At 40.9% G+C, this 14,409-nt stretch overlaps 1 protein-coding gene and 1 pseudogene across 1 annotated transcript in view; both read left to right on the top strand.

Moving 5' to 3' along the window:
* SYNPR (synaptoporin) overlaps positions 1–14,409 on the top strand; it is a 302,051-nt gene that overhangs the window by 38,824 nt on the left and 248,818 nt on the right. The window lies entirely within an intron of this gene.
* LOC123326913 lies at positions 5,478–5,632 on the top strand (annotated as a pseudogene).

Raw genomic sequence — 14,409 nt, 5'->3', positions numbered from 1 at the left:
TGTGGGTCCTGGAGAACAGTTCAAAGAGGAAAGTGTGTTTCATTCTCTCCTTAATCTTGCTTTGTTGAGAATTGAGGAGGTGAATATTTCCATAAGAATCCATTTCTATTTCTGGAATAGAGTAAGGTGATTACTGTTAACAACAGTTATGAAAGTCAAGTTATATGTGGGCACAGATAAAGGTGAAATTAATTTTGAATCCCTAAAGAATGAGTAGTATGTGTGTCCAAATTCCCTGTGAGCTTGGTGGGGACTTATTAAAAAGGAGAACTGTGCTTTATTTTCTCTGTAGTCCAAATACCCAGGTCATTGCTTAGTGTATAGTGGGTGCTTACTCTTCAGTATCATCTAGAGAAGGAGAAACTCTCTGCTCTCTTTTAGGGAGGAGAGTCTAAATTTCTAGCCTCACGTGTATGCATGGAAGTTCCCCATGTGTTTCCACACACCTGTCCACATGGGTAGCCAATCTGAACACAAAGAAAACTCCCCTTGAATAAAATCAGCGGAAGGTTTTCTTATATCCCACAGTAGAAAGCTCCTCATTGAGCCCTCTAAAGTTTCCCTTGAAGGGGCCAGCTAAAAAGCAGCCATGTCAGGCTGACTGGCAGGGTATTAGCGGTTCTCAGCTCTGAGAGGTTTGAAGTTGTAGCTGTTCCTCTGGGGTGTTTATAGCTCGCCTGTCACCGAGGGTGTCCACTGTTGTTACAAACCTAATTAGGTCTGTTACAACAGTCAGTGAAGGGAGATGTTGCCTTCTTGCAAAATCCCTGCTTGGCCAGCATGTTAGGAAAGGCTTCCTGATAGACTATGAGACTCAGTGATGCTGGTTGGAGAAGTACACAGCAATTCTCTGCATTCGATGCTTGGAGGAGTATAGGGTTTTCATAATATAGTCCATAAATGTGTCATGAATGTTCTACAACATGGGTGCTGGAGATATGAACACATGTAAACCAAGGACATGGGCATACAGTCTGGAGTGTCACACATGGACTGGCTACACTGCTAGGCACTTTACTTTCTTAACGCATTGATTTTCCATAGGTTTTCAGGCAAGTCGTCTTGTTTCCACTTTACAGATGAGGAAACAAAGCTCAGAGAGGTTAAATTGAGGTCACACAGTTTGAAGGGGCCCCGACATCCTCCCTACCCTTGAGAAGCTCATCACTGAGATGAATCTACACAGACGCAAAGAGATTTACGAGTCCCCATCTCAGGCTTACTTGGTCACTGAGAGTGATATATTGGGAAGAGTCTGCAGAGTCAGTGTAAGGGCTGTCTGATAAATGCCACAGGGCATACCCTCCCCAGTGTCTGTGCTATGGTGAACGCTGTGAATTGTGCAAGACTGTTGAATCACAGATCTGTACCTCTGAAACAAATAATACATTATATGTTAAAAAAAAAAAAAGAAGTAGAAGATAGCAGGAGGGGAAGAATGAAGGGGGGTAATCGGAGGGGGAGACGAACCATGAGAGACAATGGACTCTGAAAAACAAACTGAGGGTTCTAGAGGGGAGGGGGGTGGGAGGATGGGTTAGCCTGGTGATGGGTATTAAAGAGGGCACATTCTGCATGGAGCATGGTGTTATACGCAAGCAATGAATCATGGAACACTACATCAAAAACTAATGATGCAATGTATGGTGATTAACATAATAAAAAAAATAAAAATAATGCCACAGGGCATTTATCCTTCCTAAGCATCCCCTGAAGGGGTAGGGAGAGACTGTTCACTGGGGATTATCCAATGAGAGCTTCCTTAGGCAGGCACTGCAAAGATGGGAGTGGAAGATAAGACCTTAACCTCAGAGAGGCCTCTTTTTCAAGATCTAGGAAAGGCTCAAAGGGAAGGACTTGTTAAGCACATCAAAAGAATTCAAAGTAGCAGGGTTTTTTTTTTAATTTTTAAAAAAAATTTTATTGTTATGTTAATCACCATATATTACATCATTAGTTTTTGATGTAGTGTTCCATGATTCATTGTTTGTGCATAACACCCAGTGCACCATGCAGAACGTGCCCTCTTTAATACCCATCACCAAGCTAACCCATCCTCCCACCCCCGGACCCTCTAGAACCCCCAGTTTGTTTTTCAGAGTCCATCATCTCTCATGGTTCATCTCCCCCTCCAATTTCCCCCCTTCATTCTTCCCCTCCTGCTATCTTCTTCTTTTTTTTTTTTTCTTAACATATATTGCATTATTAGTTTCAGAGGTATGGGTCTGTGATTCAACAGTCTTGCACAACTCACAGCACTCATCATAGCACATACCCTCCCCAGTGTCTATCACCCAGTCACCCCATCCCTCCCACCCCACCCCCCACTCCAGCAATCCTCAGTTTATTTCCTGAGATTAAGAATTCCTCATATCAGTGAGGTCATATGATACATGTCTTTCTCTGATTGACTTACTTCGCTCAGCATAACACCCTCCAGTTCCATCCACGTCGTTGCAAATGGCAAGATCTCATTCCTTTTGATGGCTGCATAATATTCCATTGTATATATATACCACTTCTTCTTTATCCATTCATCTGTCGAAGGACATCTTGGCTCTTTCCACAGTTTGGCTATTGTGGACATTGCTGCTATAAACACTGGGGTGCACGTACCCCCTTCGGATCACTACATTTGTATCTTTGGGGTAAATACCCAGTAGTGCAGTTGCTGGGTCGTATGGTAGGAACCTCCATACTGTTTTCCAGAGTGGCTGCACCAGCTTGCATTCCCACCAACAGTGTAGGAGGGTTCCCCTTTCTCCGCATCCCCACCAACATCTGTCGTTTCCTGACTTGTTAATTTTAGCCATTCTGACTGGCGTGAGGTGGTATCTCACTGAGGTTTTGATTTGGATTTCCCTGATGACGAGAGATGTTGAGCACTTTTTCATGTGTCTCTTGGCCATTTGGATGTCTTCTTTGGAAAAATGTCTGTTCATGTCTTCTGCCCATTTTTTGATTGGATCATTTGTTCTTTGGGTGTTGAGTTTGATAAGTTCTTTATAGATTTTGGATACTAGCCCTTTATCTGATATGTCATTTGCACATATCTTCTCCCATTCTGTCAGTTGTCTTTTGGTTTTGTTGACTGTTTCTTTTGCTGTGCAAAAGCTTTTTATCTTGATGAGGTCCCAGTAGTTCATTTTGCCTTTGCTTCCCTTGCCTTTGGTGATGTTTCTAGGAAGAAGTTGCTGCAGCTGAGGTCAAAGAGGTTGCTGCCTGTGTTCTCCTTTAGGATTTTGATGGACTCCTGTCTCACATTTAGGTCTTTCAACCATTTGGAATCTATTTTTGTGTGTGGTGTAAGGAAATGGTCCAGTTTCATTCTTCTGCATGTGGCTGTCCAATTTTCCCAACACCATTTGTTGAAGAGACTGTCTTTTTTCCACTGGACATTCTTTCCTGCTTTGTCAAAGATGAGTTGACCATAGAGTTGAGGGTCCATTTCTGGGCTCTCTATTCTGTTCCATTGATCTATGTGCCTGTTTTTGTGCCAGTATCATACTGTCTTGATGATGACAGCTTTGTAATGGAGCTGGAAGTCCGGAATTGTGATGCCGCCAGCTTTGCTTTTCTTTTTCAACATTCCTCTGGCTATGCGGGGTCTTTTCTGGTTCCATACAAATTTTAGGATGATTTGTTCCATTTCTTTGAAAAAAGTGGATGGTATTTTGATGGGGATTGCATTGAAAGTGTAGATTGCTCTAGGTAGCATTGACATCTTCACAATATTTGTTCCTCCAATCCATGAGCATGGAACGTTTTTCCATTTCTTTGTGTCTTCCTCAATTTGTTTCATGAGTATTTTATAGTTTTCTGAGTACAGATCCTTTGCCTCTTTGGTTAGATTTATTCCTAGGTATGTTATGGTTTTGGGTGCAATTGTAAATGGCATCGACTCCTTAATTTCTCTTTCTTCTGTCTTGTTGTTGGTGTATAGGAATGCCACTGATTTCTGTGCATTGATTTTATATCCTGCCACTTTACTGAATTCCTGTATGAGTTCTAGCAGCTTTGGGGTGGAGTCTTCGGGGTTTTCCACATAAAGTATCACATCATCTGCAAAGAATGAGAGTTTGACTTCTTCCTTGCCGATTTGGATGCCTTTTATTTCTTTTTGTTGTCTGATTGCTGTGGCTAGGACTTCTAATACTATGTTGAATAGCAGTGGTGATAGTGGACATCCCTGCCGTGTTCCTGACCTTAGGGGGAAAGCTCTCAGTTTTTCCCCATTGAGAATGACGTTTGCTGTAGGTTTTTCATAGATGGCTTTTATGATATTGAGGTATGTACCCTCTGTGCCTATACTCTGAAGAGTTTTGATCAAGAAAGGATGCTGTACTTTGTCAAATGCTTTTTCTGCATCTCTTGAGAGGATCATTTGATATTTGTTCTTTCTTTTGTTAATGTATGTATCACGTTGATTGATTTGCAGATGTTGAACCAACCTTGCAGCCCAGGGATAGATCCCACTTGGTCGTGGTGAATAATCCTTTTAATGTACTGTTGGATCCTATTGGCTAATATTTTGGTGAGAAGTTTTGAATCCATGTTCATCAAGGATATTGGTCTGTAATTCTCCTTTTTGATGGGGTCTTTGTCTGGTTTTGGGATCAAGGTAATGGTGGCTTCATAAAACAAGTTTAGAAGTTTTCCTTCCATTTCTATTTTTTGGAACAGTTTCAGAAGAATAGGTATTAATTCTTCTTGAAATGTTTGGTAGAATTCCCCTGGGAAGCCATCTGGTCCTGGGCTTTTGTTTGTTGGGAGATTTTTGATGACTGCTTCAATTTCCTTAGTGGTTATAGGTCTGTTCAGGTTTTCTATTTCTTCCTGGTTCAGTTTTGGTAGTTGATACATCTCTAGGAATGCATCCATTTCTTCCAGGTATCTAATTTGCTCGCATAGAGTTCCTCATAATATGTTCTTATAATTGCTTGTATTTCTTTGGTTGTGATCTCTCCTCTTTCATTCATGATTTTGTTGATTTGGGTCATTTCTCTTTTCCTTTTGGTAAGTCTTCCCAGGGGTTTATCAATCTTGTTAATTCTTTCAAAGAACCAGCTCCTAGTTTCGTTGATCTGTTCTACTGTTCTTTTGGTTTCTATTTCATTGATTTCTGCTCTGATCTTTATTATTTCTCTTCCTCTGCTGGGTTTAGGCTTTATTTACTGTTCTTTCTCCAGCTCCTTTAGGTGTAGGGTTAGGTTGTGTACTTGAGACCTTTCTTGTTTCTTGAGAAAGGCTTGTATTGCTATATACTTTCCTCTTAGGACTGCCTTTGCTGCATCCCAAAGATTTTGAACAGTTGTGTTTTCATTTTCATTGGTTTCCATGAATTTTTTTAATTCTTCTTTAATTTCCTGGTTGACCTATTCATTCTTTAGTAGGATTCTCTTTAGCCTCCTTATATTTGAGTTCTTTCTGACTTTCCTCTTGTGATTGATTTCTAGTTTCAAGGCATTGTGGTCTGAAGCTTTTTGCGGTGGCAGTATCGTAGCCAATGAGGTTTATCCGGGGCGCAATTATTGCTAATCAAAGCATTGTGGTCTGAAAATAGGCAGGGAATGATCCCAATCTTTTGGTACCAGTTGAGAGCTGATTTATGACCTAGGATGTGATCAATTCTGGAGAATATTCCATGGGCACTAGAGAAGAATGTGTATTCTGTTGCTTTGGGATGGAATGTTCTGAATATGTCTGTGAAGTCCATTTGGTCCAGTGTGTCATTTAAAGTCTTTATTTCCTTGTTGATCTTTTGCTTAGACGATCTGTCCATTTCAGTGAAGGGGGTGTTAAAGTCCCCCACTATTATTGTATTGTTGTCAATGTATTTCTTTGCTTTTGTTATTAATTGCCTTATATAATTGGCTGCTCCCATGTTAGGGGCATAGATATTTACAATTGTTAGATCTTCTTGTTGGATAGACCCTTTAAGTAGGATATAGTGTCCTTCCTCATCTCTTGTTACAGTCTTTGGTTTAAAATCTAATTTGTCTGATATAAGGATTGCACCCCAGCTTTCTTTTGGTGTCCATTAGCATGGTAAATGGTTTTCCACCCCTTCACTTTCAATCTGGGGGTCTCTTTGGGTCTAAAATGAGTCTCTTGCAGACAGCGTATTGATAGGTCTTATTTTTTAATCCAATCTGATAGCCTGTGTCTTTTGATTGGGGCATTTAGCCCATTTACATTCAGGGTAACTATTGAAAGATAGGAATTTAGTGCCATTGTATTGCCTGTCAGGTGACTGTTATTGTATATTGTCTGTGTTCCTTCCTGGTCTATGTTGCTTTTAGGCTCTCTCTTTGCTTAGAGAACCCCTTTCAAGATTTCTTGTAGGGCTGGTTTCATGTTTGCAAATTCCTTTAGTTTTTGTTTGTCCTGGAAGCTTTTTATCTCTCCTTCTATTGTCAATGACAGCCTAGCTGGATATAGTATTCTTGGCTGCATATTTTTCTCATTTAGTGCTCTGAATATATCCTGCCAGTCCTTTCTGGCCTGCCAGGTCTCTGTGGATAGGTCTGTTGCCAATCTAATGTTTCTGCCATTGTAGGTTACATATCTCTTCTCCTGGGCTGCTTTCAGGATTTTCTCTTTGTCTCTGAGACTCGTAAGTTTTACTATTAGATGTTGGGGTGTTGACCTATTTTTACTGAGTTTGAGAGGGGTTCTCTGTGCTTCCTGGATTTTGATGCCTGTTTCCTTCCCCAAATTAGGGAAGTTCTCTGCTATAATTTGCTCCATTATACCTTCTGTCCCCCTCTCTCTTTCTTCTTCTTCTGGGATCCCAATTATTCTAATGTTGTTTCATCTTATGGTATCGCTTATCTCTCGAATTCTGCCCTCATGAGCCAGTAGTGGTTTATCTCTCCTTTTCTCAGCTTCTTTGTTTTCCATCATTTGGTCTTCTATATCACTGATTCTCTCCTCTGCCTCATTTATCCTAGCAGTTAGCACCCCCATTTTTGATTGCACCTCATTAATAGTCTTTTTGATTTTGACTTGGTTAGACTTTAGTTCTTTTATTTCTCCAGAAAGGGTTTCTCTAATAACTTCCATGCTTTTTTCAAGCCCAGCTAGTATCTTTAAAGTCATGATTCTGAACTCTAGATCTGACATCGTACTAATATCCATATTGAGTAGGTCCCTGGCAGTTGGTACTACGTCATGTTCTTTGCATTGAGGTGATTTTTTTCCAGCTTGTCATTTTGTCCAGAGGAGAATAGATTTTTTTTTTTAAAGATTTTATTTATTTATTTGAGACAGAGAGAATGAGAGAGAGAGCACATGAGAGGGGGGAGGGTCAGAGGGAGAAGCAGGCTCCCCGCCGAGCAGGGAGCCCGATGCGGGACTCGATCCCGGGACTCCAGGATCATGACCTGAGCCGAAGGCAGTGGCTTAACCAACTGAGCCACCCAGGCGCCCCCAGAGGAGAATAGATTAATGAGAGAACAAAATGCTAACAGGGTAACAACGTCCCCAGAAAATATACTCTAAACAAATCAGAAAAGACCTGAAGCCAGGGGAAAAGAAAGGGAAAGAAAGAAAAAAGAAAAAAGAAAAAGAGAAAAAAGAAAAAGATAAAAACAAACAAAAACAGAACAAAACAAAACAAAAAAACAGAATATGATCAAATATAATCAGGCTGGTGCATAGATCAGTGCCACACACTAGATTTTGGGTGTATTTGGTCTGTTAGAAGAAAGTCCCTCCCAAAATTTTAAAGAAAGAAAAACTTATATTTGTACAAAAATAAGGGTTGATATGATGAAGGGATGGAATATGACTGTAAAGATGGAAATTATAAAAAATTTTATAAAAGGAATTGATAAGAAGTTTTGAAAAAAGAAAGAAGAGGATTTAAAAAAAAAGAAAGAAAAAAAAGGGAGAGAATGTGATCAGGCAGGGGAGTAGAACAAAACCATACACTAGAGATTTAGGGTATATTTTGATCTGTTAGAAGAAACTAAGGGGTGCCTGGGTGGCTCAGTCGTTAAGCATCTGCCTTCGGCTCAGGTCATGATCCCAGGGTCCTGGGATCGAGCCCCGCATTGGGCTCCCTGCTCAGCAGGAAGCCTGCTTCTCCCTCTCCCACTCCCCCTGCTTGTGTTCCCTCTCTCGCTGTGTCTCTCTCTCAAATAAATAAATAAAATCTTTAAAAAAAAAAAAAGAAGAAACTATCTAAAAATTTTCAAGAGAGAACAACTTATATATATATGCCAAAAATAAGGGTAACTATTATGAAGGGATAGAATATGACTTTAAAAATGAAAAATAAAAATTTTTTTTAAAAAGGGATTGATAAGATGTTAGTTGAAAAAGGAAAAAAGAAAAATTAAAAAAAAAAAGTTAGCTTTGAAAGACTAAAGAATCATGGTAAAAAAGCCATGAATTCTGTGTGCAGTACTCCCCTAGCTCTGGAATTCGGCCGTTCTCATTGATCGGTAAATTTGGTCTTGGTTGGCTGTTCTCGCTGATCTTCTGGGGGAGGGGCCTGTTGCCGTGGTTCCCAAATGTCTTTGCCGGAGGCGGAATTGCCCCGCCCTTGCCCTGTCCGGGCTGCCCGGTTTTGCTCTCAGGAGCTTTTGTTCCCCACGAGCTTTCCGTACAGCTTTGGAGGCCAAGAGTGAAAATGGCAGCCTCCCAATCTCCACCCCGGAGGAGCCGAGAACTCGGGCCCCGCTCCTCAGTGATCCCCCAGAGAAAAGCAGTCAGTCACTCCCGTCTCCCTGGTCTCCGGCCGCACTCTGTGCTCACCTGGCCTGTGACCGAGCATTTCTATCTCTGGCACCCGACTCAGTGTGGAGTCTCCAAACCCAGCAGATCCCTGCAGTGCGCTCCCGTGCCTCTCCTCCTGGGGGAAGAAGGGGAGTCTCCCCGGATCTGCCACTTGCTGGGTCCCTGCTGGAGGAGCAGTGGCCCAACTGTGCCGCGGATCACGGTTTATGGCAACCCGGAGCTGAGAGCTCCTCTTCAGCTCTGTCTCTGCAGCTGGCTTCCCCACTCCAATACCTGGGAGCTCTGCCACACTCAGGTACCCCCGGTCTTTCTGTGACCCCAAGGGTCCTGAGACCACACCATCCCAGCGAGGGTTCCACCTCCAGCTTAGCCACTGGAGCAATGTCCCTCAGCGGAGCTGACTTCTAAGTTCTGATTTTGCGCTCCGTGGCTCTATCACTTGCCAGAAGCGGCCGACGGAGGCCCCTCCCCCGCCGTCTGTCCTCCCGAATATCACCTCAGATTCACTTCTCCGCACGTCCTACCTTCCAGAAAGTGGTCACTTTTCTGTTCAGAGAGTTTTTGCTCTTCTTTTTTTCGATCTCCTGTTGAGTTTGTAGGTGTTCAGAATGGTTTGATCCCTATCCAGCTGAATTCCTGAGACCAGACGAAATCCAGGTCTCCCTACTCCTCCGCCATCTTGCTCTGCCCTAAAGTAGCAGTTTTGACACCTGTTTCTTTTGAAGCAACAGCAGAGCTTTTGAATCATCAACAATTCTTTTTCTTGAGGGCACAATTCTTAAAAACTGGCTCCAGAGGAAATAAGAAAGGGTCAAATGTAATACTAAAGATTGACTCATGTATTAGAAATGCTCAGTTTCCAAGGGACAGTCTTCCTTCTTTCTCTTTACTTCATAGCTTCAGTTCCCAAACCTCTGGGTCATTTGGCAAAAGAGATGGGAACCAGATAAAACATAGTTCCATGAGCATTTGCTGAGGCCCTATGGAGGTGATAGAAAGATGAAGTAGACTGAGTCTCTGTCCTCACATTTGATCATTTCATGGTTGAGATAAAACATACACAGTCCAGAATGCCTCAGTTCTGTTGGAAAGCTACTCCTTTAAACTCCCAGAGTAGTTTATTTCAGAGAAGTTATTTCCTGCTGAGGCATTAGGAAAGGCTTCCTGGAGGAGGAAACATTTTGGGTGTTTGATCTGGGTTTAAAGATTATAGGACCTGGAGACTTATAAAAGGAACATAAAGTGTGTAGGGTGGTTCTAGAATTGGGGGTGGGGAGTGGAGAAAGCAAAAGCGAAACATGCAAAGAAGAGGAATGTATATTCAAAGAGAGTATATTAAAGTAATAATATAATTATTAGACTATTAAGCTATTAGTTATTAAACTATTAAATTATTGAGTAAATAATAACTCAGAATAGGACAGGAAATGATTTCCCCTCAGCACTTACTTTGTTCCAAGAATGATGTTAAATTTTTCATAGGCATGCTCTGATTTAATACTTACAGAATCCCAAGAGGCAGGTATTATTATTTCCATTTTACTGAGGACAGTGAGGCCCAGGAAGGTGAAGTAACTTGCTCAAATCACACAAGTAGCAGTCATCACCGAAGCCCAGACAGTCTGATCGCAAAATCCTAATGTTTAACCACGTAACACTGTACTGCTTCAAAATGTAGTCCATTGTTGCTGGAATATTGGCCAAAAGCAGGAAATAATACTGAAAAAAGTAGTAATTATTATAACTGTCACCTCCACTGAGGAGTATTTTCAGTGCAAATGTACTAGGCAAATTATTTTGATCTAACTTAATCCCTACCACAGTTGTGAAAGTGTCATTAATCTCATTTTAAGATGAGTAAACTGAAAGAATAACTAACCTGGTAAGAGGATATTAAGGAAATAATAAATCTGAGCTTTGAATCAATATATCCATAACCTCAACCATTACATTATATTGGTTCCCAAAACTAAGACCAAATGATAAGAGCCTTGAAAGCTAAGCCAGGAAATTCGCATTTATCTGTAGCCAACATGGGAATATTAAAGGTTTGTGATGTGGCTTCATCGAGGCTTTTGGTTGATTAACCTGGAAATGCCGTTGGATACAAAATGGCTTATAGAATAGAAAATCAGAACAGAAGGGACCAATTATGGGATTATTGTTATAGTCCACAGAAGAGGTCTTATCTTGGTGAAATGTATGGTTGAGGTAGGTCGTCCTGAAAGCTCAAAGAGAAAGGAACTGTGTAGTATTGAGTTTGTGAATGGTTAGGGTGCTCTTTAGTGCTTTGAAATCTGGATCTTTTATTAGAGAAGGAAGCTGCACATAGTGAAATCTGATGGCCAGGCAGCCACTTGAACTAGCTATTTAGCATGTAGACAACTGGGAGCTATGATTATCAGACCCTGGGTTGCAGCTGCAAGCACCCAGAATTAGCCTGACCAGATGGTGATGGGTGACTGGCCGTTCTCCATAGATTTCAGGGGAGAGCACAACACATATCACAAGTGAGAGGCACATGGCTTCCCATGAACACAGAAAACCTGTGTTGTCAGTTTCTGATTCTTTCGAGATACTTCCATCTCATGTTGTCTGAGTTACATTAACTCAGGTTGATAAAATGCTTTATACAAATCAGATTTTTTTTTTTTTTAATGAGGCCATCTGCTAGGTAGTCTGCATTTACATCCTAATATCCAATAAATTCCTTCTAGCAGGTTAAAAGCTGAAAATCTCACTGCTAGTACAGTGTTAGTAGGCACTATTTTTAGCATGGCAGAACAGCCACTGCGATTACAACTTAATTCTTGGGTGACAAGAGACAGGATGTTAATTAGATCTTCAGGATAACAGTAATGACCATTTACTTGTACCAGGCATTTTCCCACATGTAATAGGTATGAATTCTCAGCATCACTCACATGGGGTATACAAGAAACATAATGTTAGTAGTTTCTTTAACAAAATAATTTGAACTCACAATCTCCCTAGTGGTCAGAACATCATCTACACATGTCTAAGGAAGGTCTGATCCAGAAAATGTGTTAGTCCAGGTTTGGAATTCAGTCATGTCCAGAATCCCCCCTCCCCCTCCAATTTATTCTCCCTTTCCACCCAGGGAGGATACTAAGCCCAGGACATCTCACAGATGCCAATCTAGTAACAGTAGGGAGTGGGTGTCCACTTCTCTGTCTGGACCCAGCAGGCCTTCTGCTGTTCTCTTACACTCAAGATAAATTCATTTAGTCAGACCTTGACAAACTTCCAAATGGAGACCAGTTCTGACTGGTCCCCATTAGATGCCTGGCTCAGATAACCTGGTGAGGTGAAGTTTAATCCGTCCCTTAGTTTCCAGTGGAAACTACCCACACAGCGCACATCTGGCACCTAGGTCCTTGTGCCCACAACAGGACCCTGTACAGGTCCATGCATCTCTCCTCCTCAGTCAATGTTCACGTCCCCCTCAAGACCCTTGGCAAGTTTTGGATTTCCTATCCCAACAGCACTACAGGGCTCTGAGAGTCTTGGATTTATGAAAGGGGATTCATCTTGTCTCCACTGCTGTGTCTGAGTTGGAACCAGGATCTGAGAAATTGTCATTTTTATTCATTGGTCCAATTTTAAGGAATCTAGCTCCAGGACAAATGGTGGCCCTATATCTCCCCATCTGCATGGGGATGAGATGGGGAAAATAAAAGAAAGAATTGGTTAAGACCTCAAATTATGATTCTGCCACACACACATGATCTCTAAATTCCACAGCACCTCTTACTTTAACAATGAGAAAAATGAAGGCTTAGAAAGGTTGGACATATTAGAGGTCCCACTGAAGCCAACAGTAGTACAGGAATTTGGACCCATCTGTCTGACTACAGAGGGTGAGCTCTTACCCATCACTCTACAGATAGCAGAGGCTGAGGCTGGTTAATGGGACCTAACTTAGAACTTTCTCTCAGGGTACATACTTGGGACTGTTGTGTGGATCAAATTACCTTGCAATAGATCTATTTTATTCTTCCAATTTCAGATATTAGGGGCAATAGGTAAGTCACGTCTACATTGTGTAGGTCTCCTTCATAACAAATGGGATTACACTGAGATTCCAATGGTCATCACCATTTCTTGTGAATTAAAAGGAACTCCAGAGGGCCACAGGTTGGAATTACACTTTGTTTATTTCAGAAGACTGAGTGACCAGTCTTGTTCTAAAGGTGATATCCTATAATGATAAAACTGGAAGGCTGAAGGCCTAGATTCTGGTCCTTAGTCTTCTATCTTCTTCATCCATTTGTGTCTCTCTCTCTCTGTTAAATAGCACCAAGAAAGGGAGTTGTGGTTTTTACTGATTTTGAGATCTTTAGAAGAAAGCAGAAGTTCATGGCAAGAATTGGACTCAGTAACTCATGGAAATACTTGAAGGGTTGTGCTGGTACTGTTTCTAAAGTTTATATAGGGCTAGTTTTAGGATGTGTAATATGGAAATATCTTGGATTTAAATGACTATCAGAGTTATTCCTGTGCCCCTGAAATTTACCAAAACTAAGAGCAATATTTCTCAATCCATTAGAAGACTAAATTCCTAATAGAAATAAATGACCACTGACATTTTATTTTTTAGCTTCCCCCCCCCATGACTAGGTACATGTTAATTATGAGCTATGTTATAGTTACAGTCATTCATGTAAATTGGGAGGGAAAAAAATAAGTCACTGGCTATGACAAATGGAGAATAGAGATAAATACACACACTATAAAAGTAAATGACTTTTGCCCCTGCCAAAATGACTAAAATGGAAAAGGCAATACCAAGTGATGGCAAGGATATAGAACTAAAACATTTTTACACTGTTGGTAGGAGAATAAATTGATATAACTTTGGACAACTGTTTAGTAGTACCTACTAAAGTGAATATATATATGTAGGCTTTATTTTGAATATATGTATAAGTATCATGTATATGTAATATATGCATATGGAATTACATATAATCTATATATGTATATTATATGTTTTATATATAACTGTATATAAATATATCCAAGTAACTCTATTCTGATATGTGTATTTCCCAAAGACACAAATAAGTATGTCCATGGGGCACCAGCGTGGCTCAGTTGCTTAAGCGGCTGCCTTCGGCTCAGGTCATGATCCCAGGGTCCTGGGATCAAGCCCCGCATCTGGCTCCCTGCTCAGCCAGGAGCCTGCTTCTCCCTCTTCCTCTGCCTCTCCCCCTGCTTGTGAACTCTCTCTCTCTTTCTCTGTCAAATAAATAAATAAAATCTTTAAAAAAAAAAACAAACAAGTATGTCCGTAACAGTCCACTTATCAAACCACAAATGCCCATCAGTATTTGATGACATTGTGTTGTATTTATACAGTAGACCACTTGCAGCAAAAAGAATGAACAAACTAGGAGTTCACACAACATTGATGAATTTCATGCAAAAAAAAGTAACAAAAGAAGCCAGATACAAAAGAGAATATAGTATATAATTCACTTAAAAAAATAATCTATGGTCATAGAAGTCAAGACAGTAGCTAACTTTGGTGGGAAGAGCATAGTGGGATGGGACTTCTGGGGTTCTGATCTAGGAACTGAGTAGATAGGTGCATGCACTCTGTAAAAATCCATTGAGCTGTTTTGCACTTTTCTGTATATA

Source organism: Neomonachus schauinslandi, chromosome 1 (assembly GCF_002201575.2).
Source record: "Neomonachus schauinslandi chromosome 1, ASM220157v2, whole genome shotgun sequence".
Classification (NCBI taxonomy): domain Eukaryota; kingdom Metazoa; phylum Chordata; class Mammalia; order Carnivora; family Phocidae; genus Neomonachus; species Neomonachus schauinslandi.
This window is presented reverse-complemented; position numbering and strand designations above follow the sequence as displayed.